This window comes from Coloeus monedula (assembly GCF_965178545.1).
Source record: "Coloeus monedula genome assembly, chromosome: 22".
Classification (NCBI taxonomy): Eukaryota; Metazoa; Chordata; class Aves; order Passeriformes; family Corvidae; genus Coloeus; species Coloeus monedula.
The window spans coordinates 7,570,022-7,585,389 of NC_138802.1; the positions used below are offsets into that span (position 1 = coordinate 7,570,022).

The 15,368-nt window shown below is 55.0% G+C and overlaps 1 protein-coding gene across 1 annotated transcript in view; it reads left to right on the top strand.

The window, feature by feature from the left end:
- The first annotated feature begins 1,155 nt into the window (after nucleotides 1-1,155).
- The window catches only part of FBXO42 (F-box protein 42), a 45,573-nt gene continuing 31,360 nt past the window's right edge, over nucleotides 1,156-15,368 (top strand). The window contains exon 1 of the mRNA XM_082295656.1: nucleotides 1,156-1,278. The gene's annotated coding sequence lies outside the window, so the exon portion shown is untranslated. The remainder of the gene's footprint in view (nucleotides 1,279-15,368) is intronic.

Genomic DNA, 15,368 nt, shown 5'->3' on the forward strand with positions numbered 1-15,368 from the left:
AACTCTTCTGGCAGCTCAGAGGGGTGGGATGCGGCGTTTCCTCTCCTTGGGAATGCTGGCCCCGGAGGAAAAGTTGCAGCAGCCCGGGGCTGCTCCTACCCATCCTCCAGGATTTTCCAGAGGGCAGCAGGAACCGAGTTTTCCGGCAGCCAGTGCCTGGCATGCTTGGCTCGATCCCACACAGCGGCGTTCCCTTGGACGTTTCCCTGCTGTAAAAAAAATCCCCTTCCCATCCCTGTTTGACGCAGCGCATCCCACAAAACCTTTGGGATCCTTTGGGAATGTGGCACTGACGGCTGGCTGGGTACTCACCTGGTGGAGGACAAACTCCACGGCTCCCCCCACGTTATCCCAGCCCTCCACAAGGCATCTGGGACACATCCCATGGCTCCTCCCCGGCGATCCCAGCTCTCCGCGAGGCTCCTGGAGCATCCCCTCGGGCACGGTGTGTGCCCGGGATGCCGTGCGGGCTCCTCCATGTGGGATGCGGGTCTGTGGGAGACAGAGAGCGTGGCAGTGATTCCCTTTTCCCTGGAGAATAATGTCCCCAGAGAACTACCCAGCGGGACCTGGTGACAAAGCACAGCCTCCCACAGGGATGTTCCCCCATGGAATGGGCTCCGCTCTCTCCTTTCCTCACCTCCATGGAAAGAGGGGCACCCCAGTCCTCCACGGACAGGTCACATCCCGCCTGCCTGCCGAGCCCGCAGAGGCTCCAGGTCTGTGAGGGATACGCAGGGACATGGCGGGGCTGCAGCAGGCGCTGAGGGGCACCCCTGCGGGCAGGGAGGGTCACCGTGCCCCAGATGCGACTCCCGGGGCTGTGGATGAGGATGGGAAACCGGGACGGTGCGGGAAGGGAGCGGGACCGGGAACGGGATCCGCCTTGGCACCTCCGCCTCAGCGCCGACCTCCCCAACATGGCGGCTTCGCCCGCCCGCCTCTCCCAACATGGCGGCAGCACCGTCTCAACATGGCGGCGGGACCATCCAAACATGGCGGGCCCCGCGCTGCGCCCCGCAGCGGAGTCTTGACCTTCCCATCATGGCTCCACCATCACGTCACCCCCGCATTCCCGCCCCATCGTCACGTGACGCCGGGGGGCGGGCCCGCGCCTGCGCAGTGCGCGGCCGGCGCGGTCGGGGCGGCGGCGGGAGGGCGGGGAGGGAAGATGGCGGCGCCGGTCGGAGCCGTCACCGGGGCGACGCGGCGGCCCCGCCGCCCGCAGCCCTGAGGGCCCGGCCCGGCTCGGCCCGGCCCGGCCCGGCCCGGCGGCAGGTGAGAGCGGCCCTGCGGTGCGGCTTCCCTGGGTGGGGCCCTTCCCCGGGGAGCGGGTCGGCGGGACGGGCCCCTCGGGGCGGGACAGGCCTGGTGTGGAGGGGGCCACATTTGAGGGTGGAGGGTGGGGGGAGCCCCTGTCCCAGCCCCTCACAGCGTTTTGGGGGGGTCGCTGCAGAGGGCAGAGCCCACGGGGGATGTAGCCCCTTCTCGGAGGGGGGAAGCCCCTTCCCAGCTCCGGGGTGCGAGGGGAAGGCGGCCCCGGGGGCTCCCTCAGGGCTGGGAGAAAGCAAAGCCTGCCCCCCCGAAAGCCGTGTTTTCCCTCTGAAAGCCTTGTTTCCTTCCCAAAAAGCCGAGCTCCCCCTCCTGAAACCAGTGTTTCTTTCCCAAAATGCCATGTTTTCTCCCCTAAAATCCATGTTTCCCCCCCAAAAAAGGCATTTCTCCAAAAACCTCGTGTTTCCCCAAAAAAACCATACGTTGCCCTTAAAAGCCATGTTTCCCCAACAAACCTCGTGTTTCCCCCCGAAAGCCACATTTTTTTCCTAAGATCTCTGTTTTCCCCCCTAAAAGCCATGTTTTCCCCAAAATAGCCATGTTTCCCCTCTAAAAGCCGTGTTTTCCCCTCAAACTCCATCCTTCCCCCCAAAAAGACATATATCCCCTCCCTCACCCCCCCCAAAAAAGCCCCATTTCCCCCCTAAAAGCCCCGTTTCCCCAAAATTCAGTGCTGGCGTCGGGCAGTGCCATGGCACAGGCTGGCAGTGCCGCCGGTGGGGGGAAACAGCTTTTTTGGGGGGGAAATGCGGCTTTTAGGGGGAGAACATGGCTTTTTTGGGAGGAAACAGCTTTGGAGGGGTGCACACATGGCCTTTTGGGGGGAAAATACGGGGTTTTGGGGGGAGGGAGACATGGCTGGGGGGCGCTGGGGGTGTCCCCAAAACCTCAGCTCGCACTGGGTACGTGTGAAAACAAAGGTGAGGCTCAGTCTCCGCTTGTTCTCCACGTAACTCCGTGTGAATCCGCATCTCCCCTCGATCCGCCTGCCGGGTGTGTGTCCATCCATTGATTTCGGTCCTGGAATTGCGGTGTTGGAGCAGCCGAGGTGCCCGGCTCGGTGCCCGGCTCGGTGCCCGGCTCGGTGCCCGGGGCTTTGGGGTGTTGCTCCCCATTGTCTCCGCTGCCGATCTCCGCTCGGAGCTTTGGGAATGGCTTTATTTGGGCTCGCGTTCTTGTCGCGGCAGGGCTGGGCTGAGCAGCCGCTGCAGGGGCTCGGCAGGAGCATTATCTCATCTGCCCAAACGTCTTGGCTTTTCCAGCCGCGTTTTCCAGTCGGGTTTTCCCGTGGGGCAGGGCATTTCTCAGGAGGAGCGGGAGCAGAGCTGGGGTGTCTCGCTGTTAATGACCCGAACTCTGAGGAATGCTCGGAGCGGGAACAAAAGGGGAGCCGGGATGCTTGTCTGCGGAACGGGGAAGGGAGATAACCCCGGCACCGCCGGGAATGCCGTTTGTGTTCGAGTGGCTTTAGTCATCCCTGGGAGCCGGCTCGGGTCAGCAGCTGGAGCGCTTCCCCTTGGCTAAAAGGGACGGGAATTACAGCGAGCTCCCGTGGAGGTGCTGCTGACCCCGATCCGCGCCCTGGCTGGGAAGGGGCCGTTTCCCACCTTGTCCTTCGGGAGCGGAGCCTCCCGGGCGGGCTCGGGAGGCCCCGGCTCGAGGGCTGCCGTGTCCTGACAAAGTGCTTTATATCGCGACACAGGGACCACAGCCGGGGCTTGGCCCTTCTGGAGATCAAGTGCCAGAGTGGGAGGTTTCCCCATTCCCACAGCCCTGTGTGTTCCCACCACCATCCCTCCTTCCTCTTCCTTATGCTGATGCCAGAGGAAGGCTGAAAACAGGGATTGTTCCCTTGGGTTGTGTCCCCCTGGGCTTGGTCTTTCCTTGGTGTCACAGCTGGGAGAGAAGAGAGCAGAACTGCAGCTATTTCATGGAATCCAGGAGGGTTTGGGTTGGAAAGGGGCTTTACAGACCATCCCTTCCACTAGTCCAGGTCTCTCCAAGCCCCATCCAACCTGGACACTTCCTTCCAAGGCAGGATGGTGCCAGCCTTGCCCACGGTGTTGTTCCATCGTGTTGGATTCAATCCTGTTCTCCAGGGCTGCTGTGTCTCCGTGCTCAGGCGGCGGCAGAGCCACATCCCGCGGTTGTTTTGGCATAGCAGGGATGTTTGTGCGTGTTTTTCCTGCTGTGTTCCCTGGAGTTTTCCCTGACAGGTGACTCCACCCAGGCAGCGTTTCTTTTCCGGGGTGGCAGGTGAAGCTCTTGGATTCGGAAAGGCTTTGGACGGTTTTATAATTTTCTCTCGTGGATTTTCACAGGCAGCATGTGCGATTTTCAATTTTAATTTGAGTTTACTTCAGCCTTTATTCCCCTGGACTCCGGTTTTCCCTGTGTTTGAGCCCCTGAAGGAATCTCACCTGCAGGACACGTGTTCCTGCCCTGCCTGGGCTTGGAATGAAGGTGGGGTTGGTTTATTCCCACTGCTGAACGTGTGTGACCTGTGATTTGGGGATTTCAGCCACTGCATCGGGCACCTTCTGGAGAGGTGTTTGCTCCCAAGGAGAGCCGGGATGTGCTCCTTATCCCGTCCTTAATCCCAGGGAATTTAATGTGTACAGCAATCTTCACGTTTGCCAGGAGCGACAGCAGCGGCAGGTTTGGAGTGGGAGGACGGGGACGGTCTGGTTGTGCATTCCCAGCACTCGGCTGCTCTGTGAAGTTCTGTTTCCAGGGCTTCCAAGAGGCGTTGGGTTTGGGCACAGCCCGCTTCCATCCCAGCCACTTCCACAGGATGTGAGCGAGGGCTGCTGGAAGAGGCTTCCCACTCTCTGTGTAAACAGAGCTGCGCCTCCGAGGGAAGTGATTTTTCCCTGTGTATTCCGTCAGGGCAGGCTTTGTTGGAAAACATCCATTCAGGCTTTACCCTGATGGATTCTCCTAAGGCTGGAGGTGGGTAAGCTTCGGGCTTTGACTTTGGAAAGGCAGCATCACCTGGAGATGGCTGTGAGGGCTTAGGAAAGGTGTTGGAGCCAGAGCCAGGCTCAGGTTTGGCCCAAATCCTGATAAAAGCTGGAAGGAGGACTCAGGGAAGCGCTGGTGTGCTCCAGGGGGGCTTCTCCACGTCGGGGCTCCTTCCAGAGCGCGCTCTCCGCCCTGAGTGGCGCTGCCGGCGTCTCTCCGGGCTGTCTCCAGCAGCATCAGGGCTGTGCTGCCCGGAGCAGCCAGCGCAGCTGGTGATGGAGTTGGGAAATCCAGGTCAGAATTCCTTTTGAACTCGCTCGCGTCGCCGGATCAAAGCAGAGCGGGGGTGACACGTCCACGTGAAAATCGTGGCTCGTGTCGAGCAACCTGCAGGAATCAGGGCTCTTCCCTTCAGGAATTTGCTGTTTCAGGAGCTGCTCTGGACTGTGTTCTCTCCCCCATTTCTATGGCAATCTTTAAATATTTATCTTTGCTTGCTGAACTCCCACTGCAACATCTGTGACTGAGAATCCTCGTTTTCCCCCCATGGATGCAGTTCAGGCACCAGCAATTGGCAATTCCAGCACACTGCATCTCTCTCCGGGTTCCAGACTCCTTTGGAAGCACTTCCCTGGCTCATTTTGTCTTGTGCTTGTGCAAGTTTTGTCATAATCTGGGGTTTTGGAGGCTTAAGGTAAGTTGGAAGAGCTGCTTTTATTGATGTGGAGCTTCTCGTTCAGGCCAGGTTGGATGAGGCTTGGAGCAACCTGGATATGTCCCTGTCCGTGGCAGGGAACAGGATGAGCTTTGAGGTCCTTTCCAACCCAAACCATTCCATAATTTTGACTCTCATTAGGTTGCAGTGGGCAGAAGATCATCTCTGGTCTGAGGAATGATTCGGGGTTTTCTGGGTAAAAAGCAGCTCAGAAATGTCAGAATCTCTCAGTGCAGTGTGGGAAGAACTGTCCATCCCCAAACTTCTCACATCAGGGAATCTGGGACACGGATTAATCATTCCAGCTGGGTTTTTGTCACTCTGGAGAACCTGCAGTGATCCAAGAGATTTCTTTGTGCTAAAAGAGACTCATGAACCCTTTGGGTGCCGTTAACCCCATGCTGAGCTTCCAGGGAAGGGGCTGGCCCTGGGAGTCGCTGGTTTTTCTTGTGTCCGGTGCTGGGTGCACGTCGGAGCCTTTTGCCACCTGCCCAGAGCACCTGGAGAGAGGAGAGAACCAAGTGCAGCTCCCTCTGGAGCAGCATCACTGCGTCCATTCTGGAATTATTGAGTTCAGTTCCTCCAAGCAGCCGCCTTTGATCCGTCCTGCTCTTCCCAGAGCTGGTTTTGGGCCGGGTGTTTTCTTTCCCAGTCCCAACAGCTGCTGGGAATTCCTGAAACCTCCCAGACCTTCAGGTTTCTGTGGATGCTGACTCGTTGTGGCTTGGGAGGGGTACAGGGGATGCTCTAGCCTGCTCTGAACAGGATTCCTGGATGCTTTGAGATCCCAGGGTTCCATAAGATGGGATGATCCAGGATTTGCCCGGTTCTCCTGCTCGGAACGGAGCCGGTTAAAGGTGATTATTGGGGTGACAGGATGGTAACAAAGGGACTTCTTGGGGAGCTCATTTTGTCATTAAATGGTAGAGATGAATTTGAAATTAGCACGATTTCCCTGAATTTTTATTTGCTAATTAACATAATAAGGATTTACTGCCTTTTTTTTTTTTTTTTTTTTTGTCTCTTTCTTAGTATTTAATATTTAAGCCTCCCCAAACCAGGCTCGAGGCATGGCACAAAAGGATGGAAGGATAGCTCCTGCTTTCCTCATCCTGTGCTTCTGCTTCTCCATGCATAGTCTTTCCCATTAGCTGAGGAATAAGAAAATCCTGTACAAAATAAGAGCAAATGCTCTTATTTATTCCGCTCAAATGAGTGGAAACTGCAGCAAATCCTCCTCCAGCCCACTGGGTGGGTCAAACTCATGAAATCTGTTTCAAATGGAATCCCTGGGTTGTATTTTTCTGTCCTGGCTCAGTTGTGTTTGGGGTTTGCTGGTGTTTTGTGGGTGCTGTTCCCATCCCCTCACACCTCTCTGTGCCGAGATTCCCTGGGGATTTAGTCCCAGTTTCTCCCTCCTTCCAAGCCTGGGCTCAGAGGGCTTGCAGAGCAGTCCTTCCAGTTCTGTAATAACAGGGTTGCACTGCCGCCACCCCGGGGCTGTTCTGCACCTCGTAGCCATCCCTTCCCATCTGCTTTACCCCCTCAAAGATTCCAAGCAGTCCTCTGTTGCTCACTTCCTGCTGTTTGCTGGGAACTCATTGGGATTTCCTCCCGCCAAGATGCTGGTTTGTGGGAGAAGTGGGCAGGGGCAGCTGCAATCCCTGCTCTGTGACCAGGACAGGACTGAGGGAGCAGCTGGAGCTGTGCCAGGCGGGTTTAGGTTGGATATCAGGAAAGGTTCTTCCCCCAGAGGGTGCTGGGCACTGCCCAGGCTCCCCAGGGAATGGGCACGGCCCCGAGGCTGCCAGGGGTGCCCAGGGTGGGGTTGTTGGGGGTGTCTGGGCAGGGCTGGAGGCTGGACTGGATGATCCTTGTGGGTCCCTCCCAGCTGAGGCTGTTCCGTGGCTCCGTGCAATGTGTTCAGCAGGAGCTGGAGCTCAGGGAGAACAGCTCCCAGCCCCACTGACAGGGAATCAAAGGGATGCTGTCTGGCTGCAAGTCACGGAGCTCACATCACCCCCCTGGGATTCTGAGCAAGGAACTGTGATGCCTCAAAGTCAGTCCCATCTTGAAGCCAGTATTTCCCTCTTTCCCAAACTCTGGCACTGCCCTTTGCCCACACCAACATCTCGGCCATGGACCTTTGGGCTCGTAGGTTCTTCTCTCCATCCCCATTGCACAGCACAGCGAGGCCTCCACAGCCTGAAATCTACAGAGGCTGGCGGGCATCTGCCCTCCCTAATTCATGTTTTCTGCTAAAAAAGCCCAGCCATGAATTCCAGCTCGTTTGGAGTTTGCACTCCAGCACCTCCATGGGGGTCATGGAAGCGCTGAACACTGTGTTTGCTTTTCAGGAATACCACCCTTCCCATCACCTTTTTAGGTTTTGATTAGGGCATCAAAGAATCGTGGAATGGTTTGGGTTGGAGGGACCTTAAAGCCCATCCAGTGCCACCCCTGCCATGGGCAGGGACACCTTCCACTGTCCCAGGCTGCTCCAAGCCCCAGGCCTTGGGCACTGCCAGGAATCCAGGGGCAGCCACAGCTGCTCTGGGCACCCTGTGCCAGGCCCCTCCCAGGGAACAATTCCTTCCCAATATCCCATCTAAACCTCCTCTCTGTGGGAAGCTGTTCCCCCTTGGCCTGGCACTCCAGGCTTTGGTAAAAAGTGTTTCTTGTCAGCTCCCTTCAGGTTCTGTTTCCAGCTGTCTGCACATCCATCTGAACTCTGGAGGAGCAGCAGCACAGCTCAGGGAACTGGAAACCTCTGCTCTCGGAATGCCAGTGCTGGTCAGGGTTTGCTTGACCCCAGCTCCTCGTGGCTTTTGTTCCTTTACCTGCACAATGGGGTTAGCTGCTGGAATGTGGAAGTCTGGAATGTGTTTCAGGTTGTGTCTCTGTGGCCAGACCAGGTGTCTGTCTGTGATGGAAGCTCCTTTTGTTCCACCTGAGAGAGGGAAAATACCTTCCATACGGTTGGAGTGTGTTTAGCAAACAGATCTGCCTTTAAACTCCCTCCGTGTGATCCAGCCCGGCTCCTGGGCACTGCTTGGGGTGGTTAATCCTGGCCGGGAGCTTCCATCAAAGGCTCCACCTCGGGAATGGCAGGGATGGGTGTGAAGGTGGCACCCAGATGGATTTGATGAGAGACACAGCCAGTGGGCATCACAAAAGCACTGTTTGGGTGTGTCTGACACGCTCCTCTGTCACAGCCCAGGAGCTGAGATCAGTTTGTGGTGCTCATCCCTGATGATGGCCGTGTGGAGATGGTATTGGATATCCTGGTGTCCTGCTTGCTAACAAAAACATTGCATCAGCGCTGCTGCCAAGTCAGCAGTGCGTCTGAAAGCTCTGGGTATCGATTCAAATCAAACCTTGGCCACCCAGGCTGCAATAAAACGGGGTTTTTTCCAGTATATCCTTCTCTTTTTATGGCTTGAAAGTCAATAGCCTTGAGCTCATCTTTGCTTCAGGTGAAAGGGCTGGAGGCTGTTCGTGACTTGTGTGTTTTAATGGAGAGAGGAAGGTCATGGTTGGTGAAGCTGGGCTGAAGAATAACTTTGTTTGTGGCAAAAATAAAATTGTTACTCCCCCAACTCCTCCTCTGCCAGTGCCAGCGGCTGGACATGAGCCAGGAGTGCTCAGGTGGGCAAGAGGCTGACGGCCCCTGGGCGGTCCCAGCCCAGTGTGGGCACAGGCCCAGGGCGCTGCCCGTCCCCTGTGCTGGCCCTGCTGGGGCACCTCCGGTCCTGGGGCAGTGCTGGGACCCTCAGGACAAGAAGGACATGGAGGGGCTGGAGCATGTCCAGGGCAGGGAACGGAGCTGGGAAGGGGCTGGAACCCCAGGAGCGGCTGAGGGAGCTGGGAAAGGGGCTCAGGCTGGAGCAAAGGAGGCTCAGGGGGACCTTGTGGCTCTGCACAAGTCCCTGACAGGAGGGGGCAGCCGGGGTGGTCGGGCTCTGCTCCCAGGGAACAGGGACAGGAGGAGAGGGAACGGCCTCAGGCTGGGCCAGGGGACGCTCAGGGTGGAGGCCAGGAGGAATTTCCTCATGGAAGGGGCTGCCCAGGGAGGTCTGGAGTGCCCATCCCTGGAGGTGTCCAAGGAAGGCCTGGACGTGGCACTCAGTGCTCTGGGCTGGGGACAAGGTGGGCATCGGGCACAGGGTGCACTCGATGGTCTGGGAGGGCTTTTCCAGCCTCGGGGATTCTGTGTGGTCCTTGATGAGGAAAGGGCACTCAGGCACGGGCACAGGCTGCCCAGGGCAGTGCTGGAGTCACCGCCCTGCAAAGTGTTCCAAAAACAAGTGGATGTGGCACTTGGAGACGTGGGTGAGTGGGGGCATGGCAGTGCTGGGGGAACGATGCACTTGATGATTGTGTTGGGTTTTTCCAGCCCCTCCAATTCCATGATTCTGTGATGGATGTGTGAGTGCTGCCAAAGACCACGTTGTGATGGAGAACCAGAGTTTGGAGGGTGAGCACCCACAGCAGGAAAACCCTGACCTTGACCTGGCTGTGCTTGACTTCATTTTCCTGAAACCCCATCCTTCATTCCCACAGCGAGACTTTAAACCTGAATTTTGCAGCAGTGTTGGACACCAGAATCTTGCCTGGTTGTCCCACCAGAGATTGCCTGGTTTACGTGGACAGTGCTGCAGTGAGGGTGTGAATGATGGTTGTTCCCAGCCTCTGGAAGTGCTGGTGGTTTCTGAAGGGAGTTGTGTGTCCGTCCCTCGATGGATTTTTGGAAACAAGGCTTACACCGTTTGCTTTCCCTCTCACTGATTCCTGATCCTGCTGCCCCTCCCTGCCTGGTTCAGCAGGAGCAGCAAGGTCTCAAAGATCCTGCTCTGGGATCCAGTAGGTTCAGATGGGATTTTGGGAAGAAATCCTTCCCTGTGAGGGTTGTCCAGAGCAGCTGTGGCTGCCCCATCCCTGGCAGTGTCCAAGGCCAGGTTGGACGGGGCTTGGAGCCACCTGGGATAGTGGAAGGTGTCCCTGCCCGTGGAACAAGATGAGCTTTAAGGTCCCTCACAACTCAAATCATTCCAAGCTCCATGGAGACGGGCTGGGAGTGTCCTCAGCAAAGGCAAGAGAGCTCAAAATCCTGGAGACAGAGGAGGAAGAGGTCTGACCCTCCCATCCCGAGCGGTGCAGGGGTAGGAAATGCCATTTTCCTGCTGGCCCAGCTGCCTGTTGGGCTGGAGGAGCTGCAGGGGTGGATGTGATCCAGGGCTCTCCTGGCCAAGGAAGCTCCGGCACTCGCCTTTCCTGTGGCGCTGCTCGCGGGACACGTGGGCACCGCGGCTTCCGCCGGGGCCAGCGCCTCGCGGGGAGCTGTGCTGGGAGACGCCCTCGGCACCCCTCGGTTCTGCTGTGCACAGAGCAGATTGTGGCCCAGTAATCCCACGGGCGGGTGCCTAATGCAGCCCGTCAGAAAATGGGGAACGAAGTCGTTCAGGATGTTGGGATGTTTCATTAGCAAGCCCCTTCCTAAGATACGTCCACGTTTCTCATTTAATTATTCCGCCCGGGCAGTTGGAACGTGGATGTGGGCATTGGGCTGGATGGAAATGGAAATCCAGAAGCTACAGCAGCTGTGTCTTCAGGCTGATGTCTCACATGAGCAGAAGTGGGCTGGATTTTAGGTCAGCGGCCATGTTTTCCTCGCGGTTCCGTCATAAATTCCCTTCGTTTGTGCAGATGAACCAATTTGGGTGACTTTGGGAGGTTTCGGGTGTCTGTAGAACTCGGGGAATGCTGTGACATTCTCACGGGCTGTCCTCCAGAGAATCATCCACAGCTTTCCAAGAGCTTGTCCGGGAGCTCCTGTGCTCTCCTAATGAAGGGAGAGGTGACAGGAATTCCCACACTCCCGGTGTGTGTTTGCTCAGGATTTCTTGCCAGGAAGTCATCCTGAGCAGGTTTGGATAAATCCCATCGGATGTTTTTATCCCGTAAAGTTCATCCTCCCACAGCGGATGTTACACTGGGAGGAGCAGCTGCCCTTTTCCTTGGAAAAACCTCCGTTTTCCAGCCTCAGTGCCTTTTATTTGCTTGATGAGGCATTACTCCAAGTTTTGGGGCTCACAAGGAGTTCAGTTTGCAAATGGAACAGGATTTGTTTGCTGGGAGAAGTTGAGGTGAGGATAATTGGAATTAAGGGCTTGGCGGGAGCCGGCAGAGGGAGCATGTGAGCCCGAAATCCTCCTCATTTCCTACAAAATTTAGGGGATTTCAGGAGCAAGGGAAGAGGGAGCAGCCGAGTATTGCACCCGAGCAGCTCCTCTTGTGCTGCCAGGGCTTGGCAGGCCAGGTTTTGGCAGGTTTGAAACAAGTTAAGGTGTTTTGGGGATAACAATATTGTCTAAAAACCTGGGAATTCTCCAAATCCCAAACACATCAGTAACAAGTGGAGGGGTTGGTGGATGGTGGAGATTTGGGCTTTTTTCATGGCATTCCACAGGGATATTTAAGGATTGTCTTTTTTGGTGTGGGAAGGGAAATACAGAACTCACAGGAATTGTGTTTTCAGACTGGTTTTCCATGTGAGCAAAACTGGGCTGGATTTTGGGTCAGCTGAAGTGTTTTCCTCATGGTCCCATTATAAATTCCCTGCATATTTATTAATATTTTATTAAGCTTTGGAGCCATTTCTGAGGAATAATAATAATAATAATAATAATAATAGTGGTTTCCCTACATACACCTCAAGTGTGGTGTCATTAAACTCTGCTGCCTCCCCTTTTCCTTTGAACCCCACACCAAAAACTCCCTCAAACACCAGCTCCCTGATCTGTATTCCAAGAATAAATCCAGAATAAACCCCTACACTTTCATTCTGGTTTTCAGTGCACTCATTTTGCGGGCAAACAGATTCAGCAGGATTTATTGGTAGGTTGCTGTGCTGTTTGTGCAGTACATCCTGCTCTGTAATGTTACATTGCTGCTCGTTTTTTAGCTGAAAGCGTGGAAAAAAACAAGCAGGAATCTGGAATAGTGGAGGGTCAGCACATCACTGGGCTGGGAAGAATTCCTGGGATCTTTACACCTTTTTATTGCAGAAATACCAACCAAAGTTCAGCTGCAGTGATGCTGTTCCAGGACAATGGGCAGCAGTAAAAATGATGTAATTTGGACTTTTTTCCCAAAGTCCCTAAACCCTCTGTTCTAGCAGGCAAAACCAGCACAGGGAGCTTGTGCTGACAGAGGAATTTTGGGATTTTCAACCTTGCGGATAGAATTTAGGAATCCTTTCTTTTCCTGGGTGACTTGTATGAAGGAAAAACAAATTCCTGTTGGAAAAAAAAGGTGGGAAAGCTGATCTTCGAAGAACTTTTGGAATTGCCTGTTTTGCAGGGATAAGGAGCATCCATGGTGCTGGTATTCCCGAGGTCTCGCTCAGCACAGACAGGATACTGCTCATCCCACAGCTTCCCAAAGGCTTTCTTTTCTTCTTTTTGACTAAAATCTGCTTTTTTTTCCCCATCGTTGAGCTTGCCCGGCAGTTGATTTCCAAAAGGATCAGCTCCAGCTGCTGCAGGTTTGGGAGGACCGGGAACATGGTTTTATTTAATGGTGTTTATCCCTACGGACCTCTCCTCCCTGTGCAGCTGCTTTTATGAAATAGTGTGCTTCTCCTCAGAAACAGTGCTGGATTTTCCTCTTTTCACCCCAGAAAAGGCCTCAGGGCTTCTTTTAGGGCCAAACTGGGAGCAGGGAAAGCCGCAGGTGAAGTCCTTGATGGCACAGCTGGGGAGACAAGCGCTGAAATACTGAAAAATGTATAAAGAATCCTTCTTACACAGATAGAACTTTTTTCAAGGAAAAAGGAACCGTTTCTGTCTGATGGAAGAGGATTTTTGTTTGAACTGGGGAAGGGAATCAGCCAGAAGTGTGAGTGTCTCCCCAGGTGCCCTCCTGGAGCCGCTGGCACGCGGAAGAGGCGATTCCAGAGTATGGGGAAGAGTCTGAAGCAGGTTGGAGACAGTCACTGCCTTCCACCCCTAAATTACCACCAGAGCTCCTGATTGCCAAGCGCAATTAAATGCCTCTCTCCTTCAGCCCAAGCCCTCGGCCAGCCAGGGTTGGGTCCTTTCACACACCTGGAATGTTTTGTTCCCCGTGGGAACAGCGCAGCTCCTCCACTTCTCGTGGCCTGTGAGGATGAGCATTCCCCGTGTGTGAAGGGCTCTGACTCAGGAGCGCGGCTCAGCCTCTCATTGCCATTCAACAGCTTTGCCCTGGAGGCTTTTTTCCCTTAAAATCCGTAAAAGAGGGGCAGAAAAAAGGCAGGTCAAAAACCCTGCGGGTTCAAGTGCTTCTTAAAGCAGCTGGAAGTTGTGGAGAAGAGGAGGCAGCCCAAGATGGGAACCACCAGTGCCACCCACGCCTGGGATTTGGGGTCCATGGGACGGGGAGAGGTGCCTGCAGGTAGGAAAACCTCCTTGGATCAAGAGGGGAAAAAATTTGCAGGAGCAGGTTTTGAGCAGTGCTCTAACCCGGTGGGGTTATTTTTGCCTGCATTTTGTATTCCTCAGCTGTTTGTTCCAGATAATTACTTTAGGAATAAATAGCAGGTTCTTAACTAATTTCAGGAGGGGAGAGAGGGAAAATTGAAGTGCTCTGAAAGGAGGAAAAGGATTATGAAATGTTTTGCCAGCTGGCAGAGATGCAGCTTTTAGGAAAGGGCAGGCAAATTCCATCGGCGCCGGCAGAGCTCCGCTCCCAGCGCCCTTCCCGCGTTTCCTTTCGGGTTGTTGGAAGCAGCTGCAATTCCTCCTTGCTCCAGCTCCGGGCTGATTCCTGAACGCCCCAAAACCTTCCTAGTGCTGGAATATAGAGGCATTTCTCTGGGATCAGGAGGGCTCTGGGGTGCAGAATATAAGGGAGTGTTTGGGGGACTGTGTTGGTATTTACAGGGATCGAGCCAATCCCGGAGTTAACTGGACTGCAGCTACTTTGGGATGAGACACAACTGCTTAAATCTCTTTGTTGCAGCTTTTTGAGTGCTCAGAGATTCATTTTAGCTCAGGTACGAAGTGGAGCCTAGCATGGTGCAAGCAGGGAGCACCTGGAGAGCCAGAATGAGGCAGAAAGCACCTCTTGCATCCCCAGAAAATGCAGGAATGCTTGGTTCTGCTCTTGGAATAACCAGTAAAACCCCAGGTGTGGGATTTTCTCCCAGGTTCTGCTGAATAGCTGGCAACAGGAGCGGCTGGGATGCTTTAGCTCGTTCTTGCCAGCTGCCCAGGTTCTTTTTCACTTTTCTGTGTTGCAGCAGGGTTTTAGGTCAGCGCTTTGCTTTGCAATCCAGGGGTGGTTATTCCCTGCCCATCATTGCAAACAAAATCCACATCCGTGGCAGGTCAGGCTTGGAGGGTTATTTTGACAGCCTTTTGGGAGCTGAGTTTATTGCTGGTCTTGCTTTCCTTCCGAAAAAGAACACGGCATGGGTGTGAAAACTCCGAGGATGGTTATTCCTTATGCTCAAACGTTTAGGAAACAAGGATTTAGCAAAGGAGATGCTTTGGAATATTTGTATCAAGTGGCTTGGGAAGGGCAGACAAAACTCAGAGGAGCTTCTCCATCCTCAGATCTGCTGTCTGGGGCTCCTCCTGCTGTTTTAAAACCGGCCTTAGAGATGATTTTTGTGGTTCTGTGCCTGGGATCAGCCTGCTGTGTGGGGTTATTCCCGAGCCCACTCCAGAGGATCCAAATAGAGATTTACGAGCTGGAAAACCCCTCTTTATAGTGAGTGTGCATTCCCGCACTTCCCATGACTCCCTCCAGCAGGATTTGGACATTATTTAAAGGACAAAGGACAAATAAAAGCTGCTGGGATCACACGTGGTCCTGACAACCCGCCAGCCCTGGCATCGCCATCCGCAGGGTCCCACTGTCCCCGGGCCGGAGGCAAAGCCCTCCTGCTCGGGATTCTGGCATGTTTTGGGGTGTGAAACAGCTCCTGGGGAGCTGCTCCGTGTTCCCGGGCCGTGAGGGAGGGACAGACCCTCCAAGCATCCCAAGGCTGCAGCACAGCCCCGTCTGAGGCTGGAGCACTGGCAGCGCTGGCTCAGGACGGAATCCAGGACAGGCACTTCCCAGCCATGGATGCCTTTGCTTGGGAAAGGCGCAGCCCTCCATTCTTTCATTTTTTTTTTCACAATTCCACTTTCCCGCCCCGTTTTCCATTCCTCAGTCCCCGTGCCTTTTCTGCTGCGTCAGGCGGGTTCCCGGCAGCGGCAGCAGCGCCTGTGTCACAGCGCTTGGGCTCCAGCCTCCCCTGTCACAACACCGACTCCAGCAGGGACTTCTGACACGGGAAACGTGCGGAGCATCTGCTGGGATG